The sequence below is a fragment of the Paramisgurnus dabryanus genome, chromosome 5 (assembly GCF_030506205.2).
Source record: "Paramisgurnus dabryanus chromosome 5, PD_genome_1.1, whole genome shotgun sequence".
NCBI lineage: Eukaryota > Metazoa > Chordata > Actinopteri > Cypriniformes > Cobitidae > Paramisgurnus > Paramisgurnus dabryanus.
In genome coordinates, this window is record NC_133341.1 from 47,214,387 (window position 1) to 47,239,678 (window position 25,292).

The 25,292-nt window shown below is 46.4% G+C and overlaps 40 non-coding genes across 40 annotated transcripts; 34 read left to right on the forward strand and 6 right to left on the reverse strand.

Annotated features, from left to right (window-relative positions):
* The first annotated feature begins 2,291 nt into the window (after positions 1-2,291).
* trnai-aau (transfer RNA isoleucine (anticodon AAU)) lies at positions 2,292-2,365 on the forward strand. Its single transcript has one exon. It is a non-coding gene; the product is annotated as a tRNA-Ile (tRNA).
* A 73-nt stretch (positions 2,366-2,438) lies between these two features.
* trnaf-gaa (transfer RNA phenylalanine (anticodon GAA)) lies at positions 2,439-2,511 on the forward strand. Its single transcript has one exon. It is a non-coding gene; the product is annotated as a tRNA-Phe (tRNA).
* A 94-nt stretch (positions 2,512-2,605) lies between these two features.
* trnaq-cug (transfer RNA glutamine (anticodon CUG)) lies at positions 2,606-2,677 on the forward strand. Its single transcript has one exon. It is a non-coding gene; the product is annotated as a tRNA-Gln (tRNA).
* A 760-nt stretch (positions 2,678-3,437) lies between these two features.
* Positions 3,438-3,509, forward strand: trnap-cgg (transfer RNA proline (anticodon CGG)). Its single transcript has one exon. It is a non-coding gene; the product is annotated as a tRNA-Pro (tRNA).
* A 549-nt stretch (positions 3,510-4,058) lies between these two features.
* On the forward strand, positions 4,059-4,130 carry trnap-agg (transfer RNA proline (anticodon AGG)). The gene has a single exon. It is a non-coding gene; the product is annotated as a tRNA-Pro (tRNA).
* A 1,452-nt stretch (positions 4,131-5,582) lies between these two features.
* Positions 5,583-5,656, forward strand: trnai-aau (transfer RNA isoleucine (anticodon AAU)). Its single transcript has one exon. It is a non-coding gene; the product is annotated as a tRNA-Ile (tRNA).
* Positions 5,657-5,729: 73 nt separating this feature from the next.
* trnaf-gaa (transfer RNA phenylalanine (anticodon GAA)) lies at positions 5,730-5,802 on the forward strand. Its single transcript has one exon. It is a non-coding gene; the product is annotated as a tRNA-Phe (tRNA).
* Positions 5,803-5,896: 94 nt separating this feature from the next.
* On the forward strand, positions 5,897-5,968 carry trnaq-cug (transfer RNA glutamine (anticodon CUG)). Its single transcript has one exon. It is a non-coding gene; the product is annotated as a tRNA-Gln (tRNA).
* Positions 5,969-6,728: 760 nt separating this feature from the next.
* Positions 6,729-6,800, forward strand: trnap-cgg (transfer RNA proline (anticodon CGG)). Its single transcript has one exon. It is a non-coding gene; the product is annotated as a tRNA-Pro (tRNA).
* A 548-nt stretch (positions 6,801-7,348) lies between these two features.
* trnap-agg (transfer RNA proline (anticodon AGG)) lies at positions 7,349-7,420 on the forward strand. Its single transcript has one exon. It is a non-coding gene; the product is annotated as a tRNA-Pro (tRNA).
* A 1,223-nt stretch (positions 7,421-8,643) lies between these two features.
* Positions 8,644-8,716, reverse strand: trnaa-agc (transfer RNA alanine (anticodon AGC)). Its single transcript has one exon. It is a non-coding gene; the product is annotated as a tRNA-Ala (tRNA).
* Positions 8,717-8,873: 157 nt separating this feature from the next.
* On the forward strand, positions 8,874-8,947 carry trnai-aau (transfer RNA isoleucine (anticodon AAU)). The gene has a single exon. It is a non-coding gene; the product is annotated as a tRNA-Ile (tRNA).
* Positions 8,948-9,020: 73 nt separating this feature from the next.
* Positions 9,021-9,093, forward strand: trnaf-gaa (transfer RNA phenylalanine (anticodon GAA)). The gene has a single exon. It is a non-coding gene; the product is annotated as a tRNA-Phe (tRNA).
* Positions 9,094-9,186: 93 nt separating this feature from the next.
* On the forward strand, positions 9,187-9,258 carry trnaq-cug (transfer RNA glutamine (anticodon CUG)). The gene has a single exon. It is a non-coding gene; the product is annotated as a tRNA-Gln (tRNA).
* A 760-nt stretch (positions 9,259-10,018) lies between these two features.
* trnap-cgg (transfer RNA proline (anticodon CGG)) lies at positions 10,019-10,090 on the forward strand. The gene has a single exon. It is a non-coding gene; the product is annotated as a tRNA-Pro (tRNA).
* Positions 10,091-10,643: 553 nt separating this feature from the next.
* Positions 10,644-10,715, forward strand: trnap-agg (transfer RNA proline (anticodon AGG)). Its single transcript has one exon. It is a non-coding gene; the product is annotated as a tRNA-Pro (tRNA).
* A 1,222-nt stretch (positions 10,716-11,937) lies between these two features.
* Positions 11,938-12,010, reverse strand: trnaa-agc (transfer RNA alanine (anticodon AGC)). The gene has a single exon. It is a non-coding gene; the product is annotated as a tRNA-Ala (tRNA).
* A 157-nt stretch (positions 12,011-12,167) lies between these two features.
* Positions 12,168-12,241, forward strand: trnai-aau (transfer RNA isoleucine (anticodon AAU)). Its single transcript has one exon. It is a non-coding gene; the product is annotated as a tRNA-Ile (tRNA).
* Positions 12,242-12,314: 73 nt separating this feature from the next.
* trnaf-gaa (transfer RNA phenylalanine (anticodon GAA)) lies at positions 12,315-12,387 on the forward strand. Its single transcript has one exon. It is a non-coding gene; the product is annotated as a tRNA-Phe (tRNA).
* Positions 12,388-12,481: 94 nt separating this feature from the next.
* On the forward strand, positions 12,482-12,553 carry trnaq-cug (transfer RNA glutamine (anticodon CUG)). Its single transcript has one exon. It is a non-coding gene; the product is annotated as a tRNA-Gln (tRNA).
* Positions 12,554-13,306: 753 nt separating this feature from the next.
* On the forward strand, positions 13,307-13,378 carry trnap-cgg (transfer RNA proline (anticodon CGG)). Its single transcript has one exon. It is a non-coding gene; the product is annotated as a tRNA-Pro (tRNA).
* Positions 13,379-13,927: 549 nt separating this feature from the next.
* Positions 13,928-13,999, forward strand: trnap-agg (transfer RNA proline (anticodon AGG)). Its single transcript has one exon. It is a non-coding gene; the product is annotated as a tRNA-Pro (tRNA).
* A 1,235-nt stretch (positions 14,000-15,234) lies between these two features.
* trnaa-agc (transfer RNA alanine (anticodon AGC)) lies at positions 15,235-15,307 on the reverse strand. Its single transcript has one exon. It is a non-coding gene; the product is annotated as a tRNA-Ala (tRNA).
* A 157-nt stretch (positions 15,308-15,464) lies between these two features.
* Positions 15,465-15,538, forward strand: trnai-aau (transfer RNA isoleucine (anticodon AAU)). The gene has a single exon. It is a non-coding gene; the product is annotated as a tRNA-Ile (tRNA).
* Positions 15,539-15,758: 220 nt separating this feature from the next.
* trnaq-cug (transfer RNA glutamine (anticodon CUG)) lies at positions 15,759-15,830 on the forward strand. Its single transcript has one exon. It is a non-coding gene; the product is annotated as a tRNA-Gln (tRNA).
* A 759-nt stretch (positions 15,831-16,589) lies between these two features.
* On the forward strand, positions 16,590-16,661 carry trnap-cgg (transfer RNA proline (anticodon CGG)). The gene has a single exon. It is a non-coding gene; the product is annotated as a tRNA-Pro (tRNA).
* Positions 16,662-17,214: 553 nt separating this feature from the next.
* trnap-agg (transfer RNA proline (anticodon AGG)) lies at positions 17,215-17,286 on the forward strand. The gene has a single exon. It is a non-coding gene; the product is annotated as a tRNA-Pro (tRNA).
* A 1,222-nt stretch (positions 17,287-18,508) lies between these two features.
* trnaa-agc (transfer RNA alanine (anticodon AGC)) lies at positions 18,509-18,581 on the reverse strand. The gene has a single exon. It is a non-coding gene; the product is annotated as a tRNA-Ala (tRNA).
* Positions 18,582-18,738: 157 nt separating this feature from the next.
* trnai-aau (transfer RNA isoleucine (anticodon AAU)) lies at positions 18,739-18,812 on the forward strand. Its single transcript has one exon. It is a non-coding gene; the product is annotated as a tRNA-Ile (tRNA).
* Positions 18,813-18,885: 73 nt separating this feature from the next.
* trnaf-gaa (transfer RNA phenylalanine (anticodon GAA)) lies at positions 18,886-18,958 on the forward strand. Its single transcript has one exon. It is a non-coding gene; the product is annotated as a tRNA-Phe (tRNA).
* A 94-nt stretch (positions 18,959-19,052) lies between these two features.
* trnaq-cug (transfer RNA glutamine (anticodon CUG)) lies at positions 19,053-19,124 on the forward strand. Its single transcript has one exon. It is a non-coding gene; the product is annotated as a tRNA-Gln (tRNA).
* Positions 19,125-19,884: 760 nt separating this feature from the next.
* trnap-cgg (transfer RNA proline (anticodon CGG)) lies at positions 19,885-19,956 on the forward strand. The gene has a single exon. It is a non-coding gene; the product is annotated as a tRNA-Pro (tRNA).
* A 553-nt stretch (positions 19,957-20,509) lies between these two features.
* trnap-agg (transfer RNA proline (anticodon AGG)) lies at positions 20,510-20,581 on the forward strand. The gene has a single exon. It is a non-coding gene; the product is annotated as a tRNA-Pro (tRNA).
* A 1,235-nt stretch (positions 20,582-21,816) lies between these two features.
* On the reverse strand, positions 21,817-21,889 carry trnaa-agc (transfer RNA alanine (anticodon AGC)). The gene has a single exon. It is a non-coding gene; the product is annotated as a tRNA-Ala (tRNA).
* A 157-nt stretch (positions 21,890-22,046) lies between these two features.
* trnai-aau (transfer RNA isoleucine (anticodon AAU)) lies at positions 22,047-22,120 on the forward strand. The gene has a single exon. It is a non-coding gene; the product is annotated as a tRNA-Ile (tRNA).
* Positions 22,121-22,193: 73 nt separating this feature from the next.
* trnaf-gaa (transfer RNA phenylalanine (anticodon GAA)) lies at positions 22,194-22,266 on the forward strand. The gene has a single exon. It is a non-coding gene; the product is annotated as a tRNA-Phe (tRNA).
* Positions 22,267-22,360: 94 nt separating this feature from the next.
* On the forward strand, positions 22,361-22,432 carry trnaq-cug (transfer RNA glutamine (anticodon CUG)). Its single transcript has one exon. It is a non-coding gene; the product is annotated as a tRNA-Gln (tRNA).
* A 760-nt stretch (positions 22,433-23,192) lies between these two features.
* Positions 23,193-23,264, forward strand: trnap-cgg (transfer RNA proline (anticodon CGG)). The gene has a single exon. It is a non-coding gene; the product is annotated as a tRNA-Pro (tRNA).
* A 553-nt stretch (positions 23,265-23,817) lies between these two features.
* On the forward strand, positions 23,818-23,889 carry trnap-agg (transfer RNA proline (anticodon AGG)). The gene has a single exon. It is a non-coding gene; the product is annotated as a tRNA-Pro (tRNA).
* Positions 23,890-25,124: 1,235 nt separating this feature from the next.
* Positions 25,125-25,197, reverse strand: trnaa-agc (transfer RNA alanine (anticodon AGC)). Its single transcript has one exon. It is a non-coding gene; the product is annotated as a tRNA-Ala (tRNA).
* Between the last annotated feature and the right edge of the window lie 95 nt (positions 25,198-25,292).

Below are 25,292 nucleotides of genomic sequence, written 5' to 3' on the forward strand. Positions count from 1 at the left end.
CACTGCTGTCATATTTTCAAGCACCTTAAAGTTCAAAGATTTATCTATATATAGTGCTACTCCTCCTCCACCCTTGTTTTGTCTATTGATATATCTAAATTCATAACCATCCAGCTCAAAGTCCATCCCTTTTTCCGTATTGATCCATGTTTCAGATACAGCTATAATCTTGAATGGTTCTGAAAATCCATGTAAATAGTTCTTAATATTATTAAAGTTGGCATACAGGCTTCTACTATTAAAATGGATAATCGATAATTTACCGTTTGATTTAATCAGTTCGTTATATTGTTCATCAGTGTAGTATCTACAGTTATTTTTGATAGTGTGGAAGAAGTTATTGTCTGGGTCTATATCTTTTCCCAAATCCTGTGAGTTATAGTCCATATAATGAAATGTTTTCAGTTCTTGCTGGTCTTGATCAATACTCATCATATGTAACAGAAAGAATTCTTTCAACGTGTATCATGTCATTGTGTAATTGCTTTTGTTACCTTATAGTCCAAATCATATTCATCACTGATACTTATCCAGTTCTTCAATCTTTCTGATGACAAGTACTTTAGCTTCCTCCGTTGATCCATTTAGCTTAATAAATATTTTACAGTTTGTAGTCCAGGTATTTTGAATTTTCCTCTGTTTCTTCAAGTAGCGTGCTTTTTTAGCTATGTCAGCGTTATATTTTGTGAGGTTTTCGTTGATGAAGACATTTGAGCCTTTAAGATTCCTGCTCTGTTTTAACAATGCAGTCTTATGTTTTCGGTTAACAAACCTCATAATGACCGCTGATTTATCACTTGCGTTCTTCCTTGGCAGAGGGTGGCAAACTTCAATGGAATTACGGTCTAACTGAATCCCTTTATTCTGTAAGAAGGCAACTACCTGTTGCTCCGTGGAGTTAGCCTCCATTTCACCGGGTTCACCCCCGCTGTCAGCCGCCACCGCTCGAGCGTATGACCGGGGTTTAATTTGGAGCCCTGTGATAACAACTTCATTCATTCTTGAATATTGTTCCAAGTCCGCCACTCTGCTCTCAAGGTATGTAATTCTCTTTTCTTTCTCGGCATTCAGAATCCGCAAAGCCTTCACCTCCTCGACCAGATCCAGGATACTTTTCTGTTGCAGCCTGACAGCAGAAATTTCCTCTGCCAGGAAGTCTAGCGATTTTTTGATCTCATCACATTCATCAATCTGCTGATTTTTCTTTGGTCCCATCATAAATCAGAAACAGTAACCGTTGTTTAAACACTGTAACCGTTGTTTAAACGCTGATTTTAAACATTGATTTAGACGCGAACCCAACGTGGCCCAACTCGTGGCAGACTTCCGCCTGAAGTGAACATGTGAACATGCTTTCATTTGCAAGAGTCTCCTAGGATAGAGTGAATGGTGAGTGATATTCCAGAGCCACTTGGCATTTCTGATACTTCTTCATTAGTGTCATTGGCCTTTCTTCACTAATGTCCCCTGCAGAGGTTGATGTGCAACTTTGCCATCATGCAAATTGAAGACATGGCTTTTTGAAGAACTGCCCACTGTGGTGACCGCTAGGCAGGAACGCAAATTTAAGAAAATACATCAACATTTACGCCAAGGTGTGTTGTAAATTTTAACCATTTAGCATATACTATTATTGACAAGTACTCATTTTGACACCAGCCCACAATGAGAAAACACATTTCAAGAAATTAAATGGAAGGAAAGTGAAAAACATAGCTCATGTGAACAATCTCAAAATGAAATGCAGAAAGAACTAACCATTACCTTCTGGACAAATTATTCCAATTTGAATGGCAACTAAATGCTCTCCGGAGGAAAAGTTTGTGCTCTGTGTTGCCTTGTGGCAAAATTTGCATATGGGAGACTGTCCTGTGTTTTTCAGTTGCCATGCTGAAAACCGACACCAGGAGAAGTTGGCTTTTTGCTGCAAATTTGCGAGCTGGACCCAACAGGCCCTTTGCTGATGGTGCGAGTCTCAGATGCTCCCATGGGGAGCGCACACACACTGCGACGGGCCAGTCTGTTAAATCAGTAAAAAGAGTACGCCAGGACATGCTCACGTGGAGAATGCTGGCATCGATCCCGCTACCTCTCGCATGCTAAGCGAGCGCTCTACCATTTGAGCTAATTCCCCTTGCCGCAGCTATTTGCTGCGCTCGACTTGTTAGCCTAGGGGTAAAATTTTCGCTTTAGGTGCGTGAGTTTCAAATCCCGGACGAGCCCGTTTTCAGATTTGCCACTTAATGCTACAGCACTAGCACAAACCTTGGCCGGACAGCATGAGGCCAAGTGGCCGGTTAGCTCAGTTGGTTAGAGCGTGGTGCTAATAACGCCAAGGTCGCGGGTTCGATCCCCGTACTGGCCAAGACACCTTTTCTGCCGCTTCCTGCTGCTCGTTGTGAATTTGCAGGGAAATTCTTGCAGGACAGGCCAGGCTGGCCGAAATAGCTCAGTTGGGAGAGCGTTAGACTGAAGATCTAAAGGTCCCTGGTTCGATCCCGGGTTTCGGCATTGCAAGCCCCTTTCTGAGAGCTGTTTTCCTATATGACCCAAACGGAGTGACCTTTTCTCCGTGACCCAGTGGGCCAGGCGTTAGCCACAGCAGGGTTCCATGGTGTAATGGTTAGCACTCAGGACTCTGAATCCAGCGACCCGAGTTCAAGTCTCGGTGGGACCTGTGGGACTTTTTGGCTTTCCAAGCAAAACCGTGTCCGGGGTGCCAGTGTTTGTTCCCCCCAATACGACCCCCCTCCATTTTTCAACCAGAGCGCTCGCACTGTAAGCTAAATCTGAGGTATTTTAAGCCACTTTAGCACATCATTCTTTTGACAGTCACATTGGGCCAACAGTATACAAGGTGTCAAATTTCAGTAAATGCAAGTACAATTCAACAAAACAAATTAAGCATGTATTAAACCTTAAAATGAACGAAAAATCTACACTTAGGCCAAAGAACAGGCCACAGGAAATACACGGCTCATGTGTACAGGCCAAAGGAAACACACAGCTCATGTTTACAATCTTAAAATAAAATGTAATAATAAACTTACCAGAAATGACGGGAAGACAAATGGACGTTGAAAGAAAATGTTTCCCATACTAAATTGCAACTAGATGCCCCTCGAATGTAAACCTCCAGCTGCTTGTGAATATACGTATGAAAGACTTTCATGTGTGTGCTCAGCTGCCAAACTGAGGAACTGCTGGCTTTTTGTGGCCAAATGTATGAGCAGGACCCAATGAGAAGAACTTTTCTGTAGCTGGTGGGCCTCAAAAGCTCCTATTGGGAACACACATGTACTGCGATGGCTGAGTCTTTCACATCAAGCGAGCGCTCTACCGTTAAAGCCAATTCCCCTCATGTCCAACTGACTACGGCTTTGCATGTGGATGCTGGCGGCAACGTTGTGGAAGACGGAAGACCGACTGCAGCGCTCGGCTCGGTGGTCTAGGGGTATGATTCTCGCTTCGGGTGCGAGAGGTCCCGGGTTCAAATCCCGGACGAGCCCGACTTTCAATGTTCTTCCGCAGCCAGGCTCCAGTGGTGACCTGTACGGAATAGGGATGTCTGAGAGCAACCATAGAAGTGCATTTAAATCGAATTACAAAAGGATTATGAACGTTGATGTAAGCTTATTCCAATTTGTTTAGTAACTAAATGATCTCAAAAAGTTAAGCTTGTACTCTGTCTTGCTTTGTGAAAAAAGATTACATATGGGATACTTTCGTGTGTATGTTCAGGTGCCATACTGAAGACAGAGGCTAGGACAAGTTGGCAAAATACATGTGCAAGACCTATCAAAGCCCTTTTCTGCAAGTGTGAGCCACAAACGCTACCACAGGGAGTGCACGCATACTGTGATGGCCCGGTCAGTCACGTCAAAGAAATGAGCACCAAATCACACTCACGTGAAGAATGCCGGCATTTATCACGCTACCACTCGCATGATGAGCTAATCCCCTTACAGAAGCCAAGTGACCGCTTTGGCTTGTGGAAGCCGGCTGCGTAGTGGTGAAAATACGTATCACGGAGGTCCAGTGGAGCAGGACGGCAGGTTGGCTCGTTGGTCTAGGGGTATGATTCTCGCTTAGGGTGCGAGAGGTCCCGGGTTCAAATCCCGGACGAGCCCGTCTTTAGACTCGTTGCTTAAAAGCAGGACGTAAATGTCCATGACAAACCACGGCGACGGTAGCCCTTTTTTCTCTTAACAGTGACACAAGGCCTGGGACCTGCCTGCCAGGTGAGGGATTCCTTGATGGCCCCAGTCTTTGTCTAAGCCAACAAAGATGGACATTGATTGGTGTAGGCCGCCAGGTTGAACACTCTGGAAGTCTGGTATTCTGTCGATTTCTGCTAGCTATCAGATTATGCTACCTTCCCTTTGTTGTGTCCAGAACCCTTGAAAACCACCACGCTATTTGTACTACTCCCTCCTAGCCAGGAAAGGTGCACCATACTGGCCACTGGGCTTAAGTAGGTACCCTGAGGTGCCTGGAGCTATGAGACTAAAATGTAGCTAGGGATGCATGGTGTCCAATTTGGTGTCCGATGATTAATCAGAATTTTTTCTCAATCTAAAATCAATACTTGGAAAATGAAAACATTATATGGCTTCTTAGATGTCACATGATGTGTGAACATGCTTTAATTTGCAAGAGTCTCCTAGGATAGAGTGAATGGTGAGTGATATTCCAGAGCCACTTGGCATTTCTGATACTTCTTCATTAGTGTCATTGGCCTTTCTTCACTAATGTCCCCTGCAGAGGTTGATGTGCAACTTTGCCATCATGCAAATTGAAGACATGGCTTTTTGAAGAACTGCCCACTGTGGTGACCGCTAGGCAGGAACGCAAATTTAAGAAAATACATCAACATTTACGCCAAGGTGTGTTGTAAATTTTAACCATTTAGCATATACTATTATTGACAAGTACTCATTTTGACACCAGCCCACAATGAGAAAACACATTTCAAGAAATTAAATGGAAGGAAAGTGAAAAACATAGCTCATGTGAACAATCTCAAAATGAAATGCAGAAAGAACTAACCATTACCTTCTGGACAAATTATTCCAATTTGAATGGCAACTAAATGCTCTCCGGAGGAAAAGTTTGTGCTCTGTGTTGCCTTGTGGCAAAATTTGCATATGGGAGACTGTCCTGTGTTTTTCAGTTGCCATGCTGAAAACCGACACCAGGAGAAGTTGGCTTTTTGCTGCAAATTTGCGAGCTGGACCCAACAGGCCCTTTGCTGCTGGTGCGAGTCTCAGATGCTCCCATGGGGAGCGCACACACACTGCGACGGGCCAGTCTGTTAAATCAGTAAAAATAGTAAGCCAGGTCATGCTCACGTGGAGAATGCGAGCATCGATCCCGCTACCTCTCGCATGCTAAGCGAGCGCTCTACCATTTGAGCTAATTCCCCTTGCCGCAGCTATTTGCTGCGCTCGACTTGTTAGCCTAGGGGTAAAATTTTCGCTTTAGGTGCGTGAGGTTCAAATCCCGGACGAGCCCGTTTTCAGATTTGCCACTTCATGCTACAGCACTAGCACAAACCTTGGCCGGACAGCATGAGGCCAAGTGGCCGGTTAGCTCAGTTGGTTAGAGCGTGGTGCTAATAACGCCAAGGTCGCGGGTTCGATCCCCGTACTGGCCAAGACACCTTTTCTGCCGCTTCCTGCTGCTCGTTGTGAATTTGCAGGGAAATTCTTGCAGGACAGGCCAGGCTGGCCGAAATAGCTCAGTTGGGAGAGCGTTAGACTGAAGATCTAAAGGTCCCTGGTTCGATCCCGGGTTTCGGCATTGCAAGCCCCTTTCTGAGAGCTGTTTTCCTATATGACCCAAACGGAGTGACCTTTTCTCCGTGACCCAGTGGGCCAGGCGCTAGCCACAGCAGGGTTCCATGGTGTAATGGTTAGCACTCTGGACTCTGAATCCAGCGACCCGAGTTCAAGTCTCGGTGGGACCTGTGGGACTTTTTGGCTTTCCAAGCAAAACCGTGTCCGGGGTGCCAGTGTTTGTTCCCCCCAATACGACCCCCCTCCATTTTTCAACCAGAGCGCTCGCACTGTAAGCTAAATCTGAGGTATTTTAAGCCACTTTAGCACATCATTCTTTTGACAGTCACATTGGGCCAACAGTATACAAGGTGTCAAATTTCAGTAAATGCAAGTACAATTCAACAAAACAAATTAAGCATGTATTAAACCTTAAAATGAACGAAAAATCTACACTTAGGCCAAAGAACAGGCCACAGGAAATACACGGCTCATGTGTACAGGCCAAAGGAAACACACAGCTCATGTTTACAATCTTAAAATAAAATGTAATAATAAACTTACCAGAAATGACGGGAAGACAAATGGACGTTGAAAGAAAATGTTTCCCATACTAAATTGCAACTAGATGCCCCTCGAATGTAAACCTCCAGCTGCTTGTGAATATACGTATGAAAGACTTTCATGTGTGTGCTCAGCTGCCAAACTGAGGAACTGCTGGCTTTTTGTGGCCAAATGTATGAGCAGGACCCAATGAGAAGAACTTTTCTGTAGCTGGTGGGCCTCAAAAGCTCCTATTGGGAACACACATGTACTGCGATGGCTGAGTCTTTCACATCAAGCGAGCGCTCTACCGTTCAAGCCAATTCCCCTCATGTCCAACTGACTACGGCTTTGCATGTGGATGCTGGCGGCAACGTTGTGGAAGACGGAAGACCGACTGCAGCGCTCGGCTCGTTGGTCTAGGGGTATGATTCTCGCTTCGGGTGCGAGAGGTCCCGGGTTCAAATCCCGGACGAGCCCGACTTTCAATGTTCTTCCGCAGCCAGGCTCCAGTGGTGACCTGTACGGAATAGGGATGTCTGAGAGCAACCATAGAAGTGCATTTAAATCGAATTACAAAGGATTATGAACGTTGATGTAAGCTTATTCCAATTTGTTTAGTAACTAAATGATCTCAAAAAGTTAAGCTTGTACTCTGTCTTGCTTTGTGAAAAAAGATTACATATGGGATACTTTCGTGTGTATGTTCAGGTGCCATACTGAAGACAGAGGCTAGGACAAGTTGGCAAAATACATGTGCAAGACCTATCAAAGCCCTTTTCTGCAAGTGTGAGCCACAAACGCTACCACAGGGAGTGCACGCATACTGTGATGGCCCGGTCAGTCACGTCAAAGAAATGAGCACCAAATCACACTCACGTGAAGAATGCCGGCATTTATCACGCTACCACTCGCATGATGAGCTAATCCCCTTACAGAAGCCAAGTGACCGCTTTGGCTTGTGGAAGCCGGCTGCGTAGTGGTGAAAATACGTATCACGGAGGTCCAGTGGAGCAGGACGGCAGGTTGGCTCGTTGGTCTAGGGGTATGATTCTCGCTTAGGGTGCGAGAGGTCCCGGGTTCAAATCCCGGACGAGCCCGTCTTTAGACTCGTTGCTTAAAGGCAGGACGTAAATGTCCATGACAAACCACGGCGACGGTAGCCCTTTTTTCTCTTAACAGTGACACAAGGCCTGGGACCTGCCTGCCAGGTGAGGGATTCCTTGATGGCCCCAGTCTTTGTCTAAGCCAACAAAGATGGACATTGATTGGTGTAGGCCGCCAGGTTGAACACTCTGGAAGTCTGGTATTCTGTCGATTTCTGCTAGCTATCAGATTATGCTACCTTCCCTTTGTTGTGTCCAGAACCCTGGAAAACAACCACGCTATTTGTACTACTCCCTCCTAGCCAGGAAAGGTGCACCATACTGGCCACTGGGCTTAAGTAGGTACCCTGAGGTGCCTGGAGCTATGAGACTAAAATGTAGCTAGGGATGCATGGTGTCCAATTTGGTGTCCGATGATTAATCAGAATTTTTTCTCAATCTAAAATCAATACTTGGAAAATGAAAACATTATATGGCTTCTTTAGATGTCACATGATGTGTGAACATGCTTTAATTTGCAAGAGTCTCCTAGGATAGAGTGAATGGTGAGTGATATTCCAGAGCCACTTGGCATTTCTGATACTTCTTCATTAGTGTCATTGGCCTTTCTTCACTAATGTCCCCTGCAGAGGTTGATGTGCAACTTTGCCATCATGCAAATTGAAGACATGGCTTTTTGAAGAACTGCCCACTGTGGTGACCGCTAGGCAGGAACGCAAATTTAAGAAAATACATCAACATTTACGCCAAGGTGTGTTGTAAATTTTAACCATTTAGCATATACTATTATTGACAAGTACTCATTTTGACACCAGCCCACAATGAGAAAACACATTTCAAGAAATTAAATGGAAGGAAAGTGAAAAACATAGCTCATGTGAACAATCTCAAAATGAAATGCAGAAAGAACTAACCATTACCTTCTGGACAAATTATTCCAATTTGAATGGCAACTAAATGCTCTCCGGAGGAAAAGTTTGTGCTCTGTGTTGCCTTGTGGCAAAATTTGCATATGGGAGACTGTCCTGTGTTTTTCAGTTGCCATGCTGAAAACCGACACCAGGAGAAGTTGGCTTTTTGCTGCAAATTTGCGAGCTGGACCCAACAGGCCCTTTGCTGCTGGTGCGAGTCTCAGATGCTCCCATGGGGAGCGCACACACACTGCGACGGGCCAGTCTGTTAAATCAGTAAAAAGAGTACGCCAGGTCATGCTCACGTGGAGAATGCGGGCATCGATCCCGCTACCTCTCGCATGCTAAGCGAGCGCTCTACCATTTGAGCTAATTCCCCTTGCCGCAGCTATTTGCTGCGCTCGACTTGTTAGCCTAGGGGTAAAATTTTCGCTTTAGGTGCGTGAGGTTCAAATCCCGGACGAGCCCGTTTTCAGATTTGCCACTTAATGCTACAGCACTAGCACAAACCTTGGCCGGACAGCATGAGGCCAAGTGGCCGGTTAGCTCAGTTGGTTAGAGCGTGGTGCTAATAACGCCAAGGTCGCGGGTTCGATCCCCGTACTGGCCAAGACACCTTTTCTGCCGCTTCCTGCTGCTCGTTGTGAATTTGCAGGGAAATTCTTGCAGGACAGGCCAGGCTGGCCGAAATAGCTCAGTTGGGAGAGCGTTAGACTGAAGATCTAAAGGTCCCTGGTTCGATCCCGGGTTTCGGCATTGCAAGCCCCTTTCTGAGAGCTGTTTTCCTATATGACCCAACGGAGTGACCTTTTCTCCGTGACCCAGTGGGCCAGGCGCTAGCCACAGCAGGGTTCCATGGTGTAATGGTTAGCACTCTGGACTCTGAATCCAGCGACCCGAGTTCAAGTCTCGGTGGGACCTGTGGGACTTTTTGGCTTTCCAAGCAAAACCGTGTCCGGGGTGCCAGTGTTTGTTCCCCCCAATACGACCCCCCTCCATTTTTCAACCAGAGCGCTCGCACTGTAAGCTAAATCTGAGGTATTTTAAGCCACTTTAGCACATCATTCTTTTGACAGTCACATTGGGCCAACAGTATACAAGGTGTCAAATTTCAGTAAATGCAAGTACAATTCAACAAAACAAATTAAGCATGTATTAAACCTTAAAATGAACGAAAAATCTACACTTAGGCCAAAGAACAGGCCACAGGAAATACACGGCTCATGTGTACAGGCCAAAGGAAACACACAGCTCATGTTTACAATCTTAAAATAAAATGTAATAATAAACTTACCAGAAATGACGGGAAGACAAATGGACGTTGAAAGAAAATGTTTCCCATACTAAATTGCAACTAGATGCCCCTCGAATGTAAACCTCCAGCTGCTTGTGAATATACGTATGAAAGACTTTCATGTGTGTGCTCAGCTGCCAAACTGAGGAACTGCTGGCTTTTTGTGGCCAAATGTATGAGCAGGACCCAATGAGAAGAACTTTTCTGTAGCTGGTGGGCCTCAAAAGCTCCTATTGGGAACACACATGTACTGCGATGGCTGAGTCTTTCACATCAAGCGAGCGCTCTACCGTTCAAGCCAATTCCCCTCATGTCCAACTGACTACGGCTTTGCATGTGGATGCTGGCGGCAACGTTGTGGAAGACGGAAGACCGACTGCAGCGCTCGGCTCGTTGGTCTAGGGGTATGATTCTCGCTTCGGGTGCGAGAGGTCCCGGGTTCAAATCCCGGACGAGCCCGACTTTCAATGTTCTTCCGCAGCCAGGCTCCAGTGGTGACCTGTACGGAATAGGGATGTCTGAGAGCAACCATAGAAGTGCATTTAAACCTATCGAAGTACAAAAGGATTATGAACGTTGATGTAAGCTTATTCCAATTTGTTTAGTAACTAAATGATCTCAAAAAGTTAAGCTTGTACTCTGTCTTGCTTTGTGAAAAAAGATTACATATGGGATACTTTCGTGTGTATGTTCAGGTGCCATACTGAAGACAGAGGCTAGGACAAGTTGGCAAAATACATGCGCAAGACCTATCAAAGCCCTTTTCTGCAAGTGTGAGCCACAAACGCTACCACAGGGAGTGCACGCATACTGTGATGGCCCGGTCAGTCACGTCAAAGAAATGAGCACCAAATCACACTCACGTGAGGAATGCCGGCATTTATCACGCTACCACTCGCATGATGAGCTAATCCCCTTACAGAAGCCAAGTGACCGCTTTGGCTTGTGGAAGCCGGCTGCGTAGTGGTGAAAATACGTATCACGGAGGTCCAGTGGAGCAGGACGGCAGGTTGGCTCGTTGGTCTAGGGGTATGATTCTCGCTTAGGGTGCGAGAGGTCCCGGGTTCAAATCCCGGACGAGCCCGCCTTTAGACTCGTTGCTTAAAGGCAGGACGTAAACGTCCATGACAAACCACGGCGACTGTAGCCCTTTTTTCTCTTAACAGTGACACAAGGCCTGGGACCTGCCTGCCAGGTGAGGGATTCCTTGATGGCCCCAGTCTTTGTCTAAGCCAACAAAGATGGACATTGATTGGTGTAGGCCGCCAGGTTGAACACTCTGGAAGTCTGGTTTTCTGTCGATTTCTGCTAGCTATCAGATTATGCTACCTTCCCTTTGTTGTGTCCAGAACCCTGGAAAACAACCACGCTATTTGTACTACTCCCTCCTAGCCAGGAAAGGTGCACCATACTGGCCACTGGGCTTAAGTAGGTACCCTGAGGTGCCTGGAGCTATGAGACTAAAATGTAGCTAGGGATGCATGGTGTCCAATTTGGTGTCCGATGATTAATCAGAATTTTTTCTCAATCTAAAATCAATACTTGGAAAATGAAAACATTATATGGCTTCTTAGATGTCACATGATGTGTGAACATGCTTTAATTTGCAAGAGTCTCCTAGGATAGAGTGAATGGTGAGTGATATTCCAGAGCCACTTGGCATTTCTGATACTTCTTCATTAGTGTCATTGGCCTTTCTTCACTAATGTCCCCTGCAGAGGTTGATGTGCAACTTTGCCATCATGCAAATTGAAGACATGGCTTTTTGAAGAACTGCCCACTGTGGTGACCGCTAGGCAGGAACGCAAATTTAAGAAAATACATCAACATTTACGCCAAGGTGTGTTGTAAATTTTAACCATTTAGCATATACTATTATTGACAAGTACTCATTTTGACACCAGCCCACAATGAGAAAACACATTTCAAGAAATTAAATGGAAGGAAAGTGAAAAACATAGCTCATGTGAACAATCTCAAAATGAAATGCAGAAAGAACTAACCATTACCTTCTGGACAAATTATTCCAATTTGAATGGCAACTAAATGCTCTCCGGAGGAAAAGTTTGTGCTCTGTGTTGCCTTGTGGCAAAATTTGCATATGGGAGACTGTCCTGTGTTTTTCAGTTGCCATGCTGAAAACCGACACCAGGAGAAGTTGGCTTTTTGCTGCAAATTTGCGAGCTGGACCCAACAGGCCCTTTGCTGCTGGTGCGAGTCTCAGATGCTCCCATGGGGAGCGCACACACACTGCGACGGGCCAGTCTGTTAAATCAGTAAAAAGAGTACGCCAGGTCATGCTCACGTGGAGAATGCGGGCATCGATCCCGCTACCTCTCGCATGCTAAGCGAGCGCTCTACCATTTGAGCTAATTCCCCTTGCCGCAGCTATTTGCTGCGCTCGACTTGTTAGCCTAGGGGTAAAATTTTCGCTTTAGGTGCGTGAGGTTCAAATCCCGGACAAGCCCGTTTTCAGATTTGCCACTTAATGCTACAGCACTAGCACAAACCTTGGCCGGACAGCATGAGGCCAAGTGGCCGGTTAGCTCAGTTGGTTAGAGCGTGGTGCTAATAACGCCAAGGTCGCGGGTTCGATCCCCGTACTGGCCAAGACACCTTTTCTGCCGCTTCCTGCTGCTCGTTGTGAATTTCCAGGGAAATTCTTGCAGGACAGGCCAGGCTGGCCGAAATAGCTCAGTTGGGAGAGCGTTAGACTGAAGATCTAAAGGTCCCTGGTTCGATCCCGGGTTTCGGCATTGCAAGCCCCTTTCTGAGAGCTGTTTTTCTATATGACCCAAACGGAGTGACCTTTTCTCCGTGACCCAGTGGGCCAGGCGCTAGCCACAGCAGGGTTCCATGGTGTAATGGTTAGCACTCTGGACTCTGAATCCAGCGACCCGAGTTCAAGTCTCGGTGGGACCTGTGGGACTTTTTGGCTTTCCAAGCAAAACCGTGTCTGGGGTGCCAGTGTTTGTTCCCCCCAATACGACCCCCCTCCATTTTTCAACCAGAGCGCTCGCACTGTAAGCTAAATCTGAGGTATTTTAAGCCACTTTAGCACATCATTCTTTTGACAGTCACATTGGGCCAACAGTATACAAGGTGTCAAATTTCAGTAAATGCAAGTACAATTCAACAAAACAAATTAAGCATGTATTAAACCTTAAAATGAACGAAAAATCTACACTTAGGCCAAAGAATAGGCCACAGGAAATACACGGCTCATGTGTACAGGCCAAAGGAAACACACAGCTCATGTTTACAATCTTAGAATAAAATGTAATAATAAACTTACCAGAAATGACGGGAAGACAAATGGACGTTGAAAGAAAATGTTTCCCATACTAAATTGCAACTAGATGCCCCTCGAATGTAAACCTCCAGCTGCTTGTGAATATACGTATGAAAGACTTTCATGTGTGTGCTCAGCTGCCAAACTGAGGAACTGCTGGCTTTTTGTGGCCAAATGTATGAGCAGGACCCAATGAGAAGAACTTTTCTGTAGCTGGTGGGCCTCAAAAGCTCCTATTGGGAACACACATGTACTGCGATGGCTGAGTCTTTCACATCAAGCGAGCGCTCTACCGTTCAAGCCAATTCCCCTCATGTCCAACTGACTACGGCTTTGCATGTGGATGCTGGCGGCAACGTTGTGGAAGGCCGCCTGCAGCGCTCGGCTCGTTGGTCTAGGGGTATGATTCTCGCTTCGGGTGCGAGAGGTCCCGGGTTCAAATCCCGGACGAGCCCGACTTTCAATGTTCTTCCGCAGCCAGGCTCCAGTGGTGACCTGTACGGAATAGGGATGTCTGAGAGCAACCATAGAAGTGCATTTAAATCGAATTACAAAAGGATTATGAACGTTGATGTAAGCTTATTCCAATTTGTTTAGTAACTAAATGATCTCAAAAAGTTAAGCTTGTACTCTGTCTTGCTTTGTGAAAAAAGATTACATATGGGATACTTTCGTGTGTATGTTCAGGTGCCATACTGAAGACAGAGGCTAGGACAAGTTGGCAAAATACATGCGCAAGACCTATCAAAGCCCTTTTCTGCAAGTGTGAGCCACAAACGCTACCACAGGGAGTGCACGCATACTGTGATGGCCCGGTCAGTCACGTCAAAGAAATGAGCACCAAATCACACTCACGTGAAGAATGCCGGCATTTATCACGCTACCACTCGCATGATGAGCTAATCCCCTTACAGAAGCCAAGTGACCGCTTTGGCTTGTGGAAGCCAGCTGCGTAGTGGTGAAAATACGTATCACGGAGGTCCAGTGGAGCAGGACGGCAGGTTGGCTCGTTGGTCTAGGGGTATGATTCTCGCTTAGGGTGCGAGAGGTCCCGGGTTCAAATCCCGGACGAGCCCGCCTTTAGACTCGTTGCTTAAAGGCAGGACGTAAACGTCCATGACAAACCACGGCGACTGTAGCCCTTTTTTCTCTTAACAGTGACACAAGGCCTGGGACCTGCCTGCCAGCCAGTTCCTCTAGGTGAGGGATTCCTTGATGGCCCCAGTCTTTGTCTAAGCCAACAAAGATGGACATTGATTGGTGTAGGCCGCCAGGTTGAACACTCTGGAAGTCTGGTATTCTGTCGATTTCTGCTAGCTATCAGATTATGCTACCTTCCCTTTGTTGTGTCCAGAACCCTGGAAAACAACCACGCTATTTGTACTACTCCCTCCTAGCCAGGAAAGGTGCACCATACTGGCCACTGGGCTTAAGTAGGTACCCTGAGGTGCCTGGAGCTATGAGACTAAAATGTAGCTAGGGATGCATGGTGTCCAATTTGGTGTCCGATGATTAATCAGAATTTTTTCTCAATCTAAAATCAATACTTGGAAAATGAAAACATTATATGGCTTCTTAGATGTCACATGATGTGTGAACATGCTTTAATTTGCAAGAGTCTCCTAGGATAGAGTGAATGGTGAATGATATTCCAGAGCCACTTGGCATTTCTGATACTTCTTCATTAGTGTCATTGGCCTTTCTTCACTAATGTCCCCTGCAGAGGTTGATGTGCAACTTTGCCATCATGCAAATTGAAGACATGGCTTTTTGAAGAACTGCCCACTGTGGTGACCGCTAGGCAGGAACGCAAATTTAAGAAAATACATCAACATTTACGCCAAGGTGTGTTGTAAATTTTAACCATTTAGCATATACTATTATTGACAAGTACTCATTTTGACACCAGCCCACAATGAGAAAACACATTTCAAGAAATTAAATGGAAGGAAAGTGAAAAACATAGCTCATGTGAACAATCTCAAAATGAAATGCAGAAAGAACTAACCATTACCTTCTGGACAAATTATTCCAATTTGAATGGCAACTAAATGCTCTCCGGAGGAAAAGTTTGTGCTCTGTGTTGCCTTGTGGCAAAATTTGCATATGGGAGACTGTCCTGTGTTTTTCAGTTGCCATGCTGAAAACCGACACCAGGAGAAGTTGGCTTTTTGCTGCAAATTTGCGAGCTGGACCCAACAGGCCCTTTGCTGCTGGTGCGAGTCTCAGATGCTCCCATGGGGAGCGCACACACACTGCGACGGGCCAGTCTGTTAAATCAGTAAAAAGAGTACGCCAGGTCATGCTCACGTGGAGAATGCGGGCATCGATCCCGCTACCTCTCGCATGCTAAGCGAGCGCTCTACCATTTGAGCTAATTCCCCTTGCCGCAGCTATTTGCTGCGCTCGACTTGTTAGCCTAGGGGTAAAATTTTCGCTTTAGGTGCGTGAGGTTCAAATCCCGGACGAGCCCGTTTTCAGATTTGCCACTTAATGCTACAGCACTAGCACAAACCTTGGCCGGACAGCATGAAGCCAAGTGGCCGGTTAGCTCAGTTGGTTAGAGCGTGGTGCTAATAACGCCAAGGTCGCGGGTTCGATCCCCGTACTGGCCAAGACACCTTTTCTGCCGCTTCCTGCTGCTCGTTGTGAATTTCCAGGGAAATTCTTGCAGGACAGGCCAGGCTGGCCGAAATAGCTCAGTTGGGAGAGCGTTAGACTGAAGATCCCGGGTTTCGGCATTGCAAGCCCCTTTCTGAGAGCTGTTTTCCTATATGACCCAAACGGAGTGACCTTTTCTCCGTGACCCAGTGGGCCAGGCGCTAGCCACAGCAGGGTTCCATGGTGTAATGGTTAGCACTCTGGACTCTGAATCCAGCGACCCGAGTTCAAGTCTCGGTGGGACCTGTGGGACTTTTTGGCTTTCCAAGCAAAACCGTGTCCGGGGTGCCAGTGTTTGTTCCCCCCAATACGACCCCCCTCCATTTTTCAACCAGAGCGCTCGCACTGTAAGCTAAATCTGAGGTATTTTAAGCCACTTTAGCACATCATTCTTTTGACAGTCACATTGGGCCAACAGTATACAAGGTGTCAAATTTCAGTAAATGCAAGTACAATTCAACAAAACAAATTAAGCATGTATTAAACCTTAAAATGAACGAAAAATCTACACTTAGGCCAAAGAACAGGCCACAGGAAATACACGGCTCATGTGTACAGGCCAAAGGAAACACACAGCTCATGTTTACAATCTTAAAATAAAATGTAATAATAAACTTACCAGAAATGACGGGAAGACAAATGGATGTGAAAGAAAATGTTTCCCATACTAAATTGCAACTAGATGCCCCTCGAATGTAAACCTCCAGCTGCTTGTGAATATACGTATGAAAGACTTTCATGTGTGTGCTCAGTTGCCAAACTGAGGAACTGCTGGCTTTTTGTGGCCAAATGTATGAGCAGGACCCAATGAGAAGAACTTTTCTGTAGCTGGTGGGCCTCAAAAGCTCCTATTGGGAACACACATGTACTGCGATGGCTGAGTCTTTCACATCAAGCGAGCGCTCTACCGTTCAAGCCAATTCCCCTCATGTCCAACTGACTACGGCTTTGCATGTGGATGCTGGCGGCAACGTTGTGGAAGACGGAAGACTGACTGCAGCACTCGGCTCGTTGGTCTAGGGGTATGATTCTCGCTTCGGGTGCGAGAGGTCCCGGGTTCAAATCCCGGACGAGCCCGACTTTCAATGTTCTTCCGCAGCCAGGCTCCAGTGGTGACCTGTACGGAATAGGGATGTCTGAGAGCAACCATAGAAGTGCATTTAAACCTATCGAATTACAAAACGATTATGAACGTTGATGTAAGCTTATTCCAATTTGTTTAGTAACTAAATGATCTCAAAAAGTTAAGCTTGTAGCCTGTCTTGCTTTGTGAAAAAAGATTACATATGGGATACTTTCGTGTGTATGTTCAGGTGCCATACTGAAGACAGAGGCTAGGACAAGTTGGCAAAATACATGCGCAAGACCTATCAAAGCCCTTTTCTGCAAGTGTGAGCCACAAACGCTACCACAGGGAGTGCACGCATACTGTGATGGCCCGGTCAGTCACGTCAAAGAAATGAGCACCAAATCACACTCACGTGAAGAATGCCGGCATTTATCACGCTACCACTCGCATGATGAGCTAATCCCCTTACAGAAGCCAAGTGACCGCTTTGGCTTGTGGAAGCCGGCTGCGTAGTGGTGAAAATACGTATCACGGAGGTCCAGTGGAGCAGGACGGCAGGTTGGCTCGTTGGTCTAGGGGTATGATTCTCGCTTAGGGTGCGAGAGGTCCCGGGTTCAAATCCCGGACGAGCCCGTCTTTAGACTCGTTGCTTAAAGGCAGGACGTAAATGTCCATGACAAACCACGGCGACGGTAGCCCTTTTTTCTCTTAACAGTGACACAAGGCCTGGGACCTGCCTGCCAGGTGAGGGATTCCTTGATGGCCCCAGTCTTTGTCTAAGCCAACAAAGATGGACATTGATTGGTGTAGGCCGCCAGGTTGAACACTCTGGAAGTCTGGTATTCTGTCGATTTCTGCTAGCTATCAGATTATGCTACCTTCCCTTTGTTGTGTCCAGAACCCTGGAAAACAACCACGCTATTTGTACTACTCCCTCCTAGCCAGGAAAGGTGCACCATACTGGCCACTGGGCTTAAGTAGGTACCCTGAGGTGCCTGGAGCTATGAGACTTAAATGTAGCTAGGGATGCATGGTGTCCAATTTGGTGTCCGATGATTAATCAGAATTTTTTCTCAATCTAAAATCAATACTTGGAAAATGAAAACATTATATGGCTTCTTAGATGTCACATGATGTGTGAACATGCTTTAATTTGCAAGAGTCTCCTAGGATAGAGTGAATGGTGAGTGATATTCCAGAGCCACTTGGCATTTCTGATACTTCTTCATTAATGTCATTGGCCTTTCTTCACTAATGTCCCCTGCAGAGGTTGATGTGCAACTTTGCCATCATGCAAATTGAAGACATGGCTTTTTGAAGAACTGCCCACTGTGGTGACCGCTAGGCAGGAACGCAAATTTAAGAAAATACATCAACATTTACGCCAAGGTGTGTTGTAAATTTTAACCATTTAGCATATACTATTATTGACAAGTACTCATTTTGACACCAGCCCAAAATGAGAAAACACATTTCAAGAAATTAAATGGAAGGAAAGTGAAAAACATAGCTCATGTGAACAATCTCAAAATGAAATGCAGAAAGAACTAACCATTACCTTCTGGACAAATTATTCCAATTTGAATGGCAACTAAATGCTCTCCGGAGGAAAAGTTTGTGCTCTGTGTTGCCTTGTGGGAAAATTTGCATATGGGAGACTGTCCTGTGTTTTTCAGTTGCCATGCTGAAAACCGACACCAGGAGAAGTTGGCTTTTTGCTGCAAATTTGCGAGCTGGACCCAACAGGCCCTTTGCTGCTGGTGCGAGTCTCAGATGCTCCCATGGGGAGCGCACACACACTGCGACGGGCCAGTCTGTTAAATCAGTAAAAAGAGTACGCCAGGTCATGCTCACGTGGAGAATGCGGGCATCGATCCCGCTACCTCTCGCATGCTAAGCGAGCGCTCTACCATTTGAGCTAATTCCCCTTGCCGCAGCTATTTGCTGCGCTCGACTTGTTAGCCTAGGGGTAAAATTTTCGCTTTAGGTGCGTGAGGTTCAAATCCCGGACGAGCCCGTTTTCAGATTTGCCACTTAATGCTACAGCACTAGCACAAACCTTGGCCGGACAGCATGAGGCCAAGTGGCCGGTTAGCTCAGTTGGTTAGAGCGTGGTGCTAATAACGCCAAGGTCGCGGGTTCGATCCCCGTACTGGCCAAGACACCTTTTCTGCCGCTTCCTGCTGCTCGTTGTGAATTTCCAGGGAAATTCTTGCAGGACAGGCCAGGTTGGCCGAAATAGCTCAGTTGGGAGAGCGTTAGACTGAAGATCTAAAGGTCCCTGGTTCGATCCCGGGTTTCGGCATTGCAAGCCCCTTTCTGAGAGCTGTTTTCCTATATGACCCAAACGGAGTGACCTTTTCTCCGTGACCCAGTGGGCCAGGCGCTAGCCACAGCAGGGTTCCATGGTGTAATGGTTAGCACTCTGGACTCTGAATCCAGCGACCCGAGTTCAAGTCTCGGTGGGACCTGTGGGACTTTTTGGCTTTCCAAGCAAAACCGTGTCCGGGGTGCCAGTGTTTGTTCCCCCCAATACGACCCCCCTCCATTTTTCAACCAGAGCGCTCGCACTGTAAGCTAAATCTGAGGTATTTTAAGCCACTTTAGCACATCATTCTTTTGACAGTCACATTGGGCCAACAGTATACAAGGTGTCAAATTTCAGTAAATGCAAGTACAATTCAACAAAACAAATTAAGCATGTATTAAACCTTAAAATGAACGAAAAATCTACACTTAGGCCAAAGAACAGGCCACAGGAAATACACGGCTCATGTGTACAGGCCAAAGGAAACACACAGCTCATGTTTACAATCTTAAAATAAAATGTAATAATAAACTTACCAGAAATGACGGGAAGACAAATGGACGTTGAAAGAAAATGTTTCCCATACTAAATTGCAACTAGATGCCCCTCGAATGTAAACCTCCAGCTGCTTGTGAATATACGTATGAAAGACTTTCATGTGTGTGCTCAGCTGCCAAACTGAGGAACTGCTGGCTTTTTGTGGCCAAATGTATGAGCAGGACCCAATGAGAAGAACTTTTCTGTAGCTGGTGGGCCTCAAAAGCTCCTATTGGGAACACACATGTACTGCGATGGCTGAGTCTTTCACATCAAGCGAGCGCTCTACCGTTCAAGCCAATTCCCCTCATGTCCAACTGACTACGGCTTTGCATGTGGATGCTGGCGGCAACGTTGTGGAAGACGGAAGACCGACTGCAGCGCTCGGCTCGTTGGTCTAGGGGTATGATTCTCGCTTCGGGTGCGAGAGGTCCTGGGTTCAAATCCCGGACGAGCCCGACTTTCAATGTTCTTCCGCAGCCAGGCTCCAGTGGTGACCTGTACGGAATAGGGATGTCTGAGAGCAACCATAGAAGTGCATTTAAACCTATCGAATTACAAAAGGATTATGAACGTTGATGTAAGCTTATTCCAATTTGTTTAGTAACTAAATGATCTCAAAAAGTTAAGCTTGTAGCCTGTCTTGCTTTGTGAAAAAAGATTACATATGGGATACTTTCGTGTGTATGTTCAGGTGCCATACTGAAGACAGAGGCTAGGACAAGTTGGCAAAATACATGCGCAAGACCTATCAAAGCCCTTTTCTGCAAGTGTGAGCCACAAACGCTACCACAGGGAGTGCACGCATACTGTGATGGCCCGGTCAGTCACGTCAAAGAAATGAGCACCAAATCACACTCACGTGAAGAATGCCGGCATTTATCACGCTACCACTCGCATGATGAGCTAATCCCCTTACAGAAGCCAAGTGACCGCTTTGGCTTGTGGAAGCCGGCTGCGTAGTGGTGAAAATACGTATCATGGAGGTCCAGTGGAGCAGGACGGCAGGTTGGCTCGTTGGTCTAGGGGTATGATTCTCGCTTAGGGTGCGAGAGGTCCCGGGTTCAAATCCCGGACGAGCCCGTCTTTAGACTCGTTGCTTAAAGGCAGGACGTAAACGTCCATGACAAACCACGGCGACTGTAGCCCTTTTTTCTCTTAACAGTGACACAAGGCCTGGGACCTGCCTGCCAGCCAGTTCCTCTAGGTGAGGGATTCCTTGATGGCCCCAGTCTTTGTCTAAGCCAACAAAGATGGACATTGATTGGTGTAGGCCGCCAGGTTGAACACTCTGGAAGTCTGGTATTCTGTCGATTTCTGCTAGCTATCAGATTATGCTACCTTCCCTTTGTTGTGTCCAGAACCCTGGAAAACAACCACGCTATTTGTACTACTCCCTCCTAGCCAGGAAAGGTGCACCATACTGGCCACTGGGCTTAAGTAGGTACCCTGAGGTGCCTGGAGCTATGAGACTAAAATGTAGCTAGGGATGCATGGTGTCCAATTTGGTGTCCGATGATTAATCAGAATTTTTTCTCAATCTAAAATCAATACTTGGAAAATGAAAACATTATATGGCTTCTTAGATGTCACATGATGTGTGAACATGCTTTAATTTGCAAGAGTCTCCTAGGATAGAGTGAATGGTGAGTGATATTCCAGAGCCACTTGGCATTTCTGATACTTCTTCATTAGTGTCATTGGCCTTTCTTCACTAATGTCCCCTGCAGAGGTTGATGTGCAACTTTGCCATCATGCAAATTGAAGACATGGCTTTTTGAAGAACTGCCCACTGTGGTGACCGCTAGGCAGGAACGCAAATTTAAGAAAATACATCAACATTTACGCCAAGGTGTGTTGTAAATTTTAACCATTTAGCATATACTATTATTGACAAGTACTCATTTTGACACCAGCCCACAATGAGAAAACACATTTCAAGAAATTAAATGGAAGGAAAGTGAAAAACATAGCTCATGTGAACAATCTCAAAATGAAATGCAGAAAGAACTAACCATTACCTTCTGGACAAATTATTCCAATTTGAATGGCAACTAAATGCTCTCCGGAGGAAAAGTTTGTGCTCTGTGTTGCCTTGTGGCAAAATTTGCATATGGGAGACTGTCCTGTGTTTTTCAGTTGCCATGCTGAAAACCGACACCAGGAGAAGTTGGCTTTTTGCTGCAAATTTGCGAGCTGGACCCAACAGGCCCTTTGCTGCTGGTGCGAGTCTCAGATGCTCCCATGGGGAGCGCACACACACTGCGACGGGCCAGTCTGTTAAATCAGTAAAAAGAGTACGCCAGGTCATGCTCACGTGGAGAATGCGGGCATCGATCCCGCTACCTCTCGCATGCTAAGCGAGCGCTCTACCATTTGAGCTAATTCCCCTTGCCGCAGCTATTTGCTGCGCTCGACTTGTCAGCCTAGGGGTAAAATTTTCGCTTTAGGTGCGTGAGGTTCAAATCCCGGACGAGCCCGTTTTCAGATTTGCCACTTAATGCTACAGCACTAGCACAAACCTTGGCCGGACAGCATGAGGCCAAGTGGCCGGTTAGCTCAGTTGGTTAGAGCGTGGTGCTAATAACGCCAAGGTCGCGGGTTCGATCCCCGTACTGGCCAAGACACCTTTTCTGCCGCTTCCTGCTGCTCGTTGTGAATTTCCAGGGAAATTCTTGCAGGACAGGCCAGGCTGGCCGAAATAGCTCAGTTGGGAGCGCGTTAGACTGAAGATCTAAAGGTCCCTGGTTCGATCCCGGGTTTCGGCATTGCAAGCCCCTTTCTGAGAGCTGTTTTCCTATATGACCCAAACGGAGTGACCTTTTCTCCGTGACCCAGTGGGCCAGGCGCTAGCCACAGCAGGGTTCCATGGTGTAATGGTTAGCACTCTGGACACTGAATCCAGCGACCCGAGTTCAAGTCTCGGTGGGACCTGTGGGATTTTTTGGCTTTCCAAGCAAAACCGTGTCTGGGGTGCCAGTGTTTGTTCCCCCCAATACGACCCCCCTCCATTTTTCAACCAGAGCGCTCGCACTGTAAGCTAAATCTGAGGTATTTTAAGCCACTTTAGCACATCATTCTTTTGACAGTCACATTGGGCCAACAGTATACAAGGTGTCAAATTTCAGTAAATGCAAGTACAATTCAACAAAACAAATTAAGCATGTATTAAACCTTAAAATGAACGAAAAATCTACACTTAGGCCAAAGAACAGGCCACAGGAAATACACGGCTCATGTGTACAGGCCAAAGGAAACACACAGCTCATGTTTACAATCTTAAAATAAAATGTAATAATAAACTTACCAGAAATGACGGGAAGACAAATGGACGTTGAAAGAAAATGTTTCCCATACTAAATTGCAACTAGATGCCCCTCGAATGTAAACCTCCAGCTGCTTGTGAATATACGTATGAAAGACTTTCATGTGTGTGCTCAGTTGCCAAACTGAGGAACTGCTGGCTTTTTGTGGCCAAATGTATGAGCAGGACCCAATGAGAAGAACTTTTCTGTAGCTGGTGGGCCTCAAAAGCTCCTATTGGGAACACACATGTACTGCGATGGCTGAGTCTTTCACATCAAGCGAGCGCTCTACCGTTCAAGCCAATTCCCCTCATGTCCAACTGACTACGGCTTTGCATGTGGATGCTGGCGGCAACGTTGTGGAAGACGGAAGACCGACTGCAGCGCTCGGCTCGTTGGTCTAGGGGTATGATTCTCGCTTCGGGTGCGAGAGGTCCTGGGTTCAAATCCCGGACGAGCCCGACTTTCAATGTTCTTCCGCAGCCAGGCTCCAGTGGTGACCTGTACGGAATAGGGATGTCTGAGAGCAACCATAGAAGTGCATTTAAACCTATCGAATTACAAAAGGATTATGAACGTTGATGTAAGCTTATTCCAATTTGTTTAGTAACTAAATGATCTCAAAAAGTTAAGCTTGTAGCCTGTCTTGCTTTGTGAAAAAAGATTACATATGGGATACTTTCGTGTGTATGTTCAGGTGCCATACTGAAGACAGAGGCTAGGACAAGTTGGCAAAATACATGCGCAAGACCTATCAAAGCCCTTTTCTGCAAGTGTGAGCCACAAACGCTACCACAGGGAGTGCACGCATACTGTGATGGCCCGGTCAGTCACGTCAAAGAAATGAGCACCAAATCACACTCACGTGAAGAATGCCGGCATTTATCACGCTACCACTCGCATGATGAGCTAATCCCCTTACAGAAGCCAAGTGACCGCTTTGGCTTGTGGAAGCCGGCTGCGTAGTGGTGAAAATACGTATCACGGAGGTCCAGTGGAGCAGGACGGCAGGTTGGCTCGTTGGTCTAGGGGTACGATTCTCGCTTAGGGTGCGAGAGGTCCCGGGTTCAAATCCCGGACGAGCCCGTCTTTAGACTCGTTGCTTAAAGGCAGGACGTAAACGTCCATGACAAACCACGGCGACTGTAGCCCTTTTTTCTCTTAACAGTGACACAAGGCCTGGGACCTGCCTGCCAGCCAGTTCCTCTAGGTGAGGGATTCCTTGATGGCCCCAGTCTTTGTCTAAGCCAACAAAGATGGACATTGATTGGTGTAGGCCGCCAGGTTGAACACTCTGGAAGTCTGGTATTCTGTCGATTTCTGCTAGCTATCAGATTATGCTACCTTCCCTTTGTTGTGTCCAGAACCCTGGAAAACAACCACGCTATTTGTACTACTCCCTCCTAGCCAGGAAAGGTGCACCATACTGGCCACTGGGCTTAAGTAGGTACCCTGAGGTGCCTGGAGCTATGAGACTAAAATGTAGCTAGGGATGCATGGTGTCCAATTTGGTGTCCGATGATTAATCAGAATTTTTTCTCAATCTAAAATCAATACTTGGAAAATGAAAACATTATATGGCTTCTTAGATGTCACATGATGTGTGAACATGCTTTAATTTGCAAGAGTCTCCTAGGATAGAGTGAATGGTGAGTGATATTCCAGAGCCACTTGGCATTTCTGATACTTCTTCATTAGTGTCATTGGCCTTTCTTCACTAATGTCCCCTGCAGAGGTTGATGTGCAACTTTGCCATCATGCAAATTGAAGACATGGCTTTTTGAAGAACTGCCCACTGTGGTGACCGCTAGGCAGGAACGCAAATTTAAGAAAATACATCAACATTTACGCCAAGGTGTGTTGTAAATTTTAACCATTTAGCATATACTATTATTGACAAGTACTCATTTTGACACCAGCCCAAAATGAGAAAACACATTTCAAGAAATTAAATGGAAGGAAAGTGAAAAACATAGCTCATGTGAACAATCTCAAAATGAAATGCAGAAAGAACTAACCATTACCTTCTGGACAAATTATTCCAATTTGAATGGCAACTAAATGCTCTCCGGAGGAAAAGTTTGTGCTCTGTGTTGCCTTGTGGGAAAATTTGCATATGGGAGACTGTCCTGTGTTTTTCAGTTGCCATGCTGAAAACCGACACCAGGAGAAGTTGGCTTTTTGCTGCAAATTTGCGAGCTGGACCCAACAGGCCCTTTGCTGCTGGTGCGAGTCTCAGATGCTCCCATGGGGAGCGCACACACACTGCGACGGGCCAGTCTGTTAAATCAGTAAAAAGAGTACGCCAGGTCATGCTCACGTGGAGAATGCGGGCATCGATCCCGCTACCTCTCGCATGCTAAGCGAGCGCTCTACCATTTGAGCTAATTCCCCTTGCCGCAGCTATTTGCTGCGCTCGACTTGTTAGCCTAGGGGTAAAATTTTCGCTTTAGGTGCGTGAGGTTCAAATCCCGGACGAGCCCGTTTTC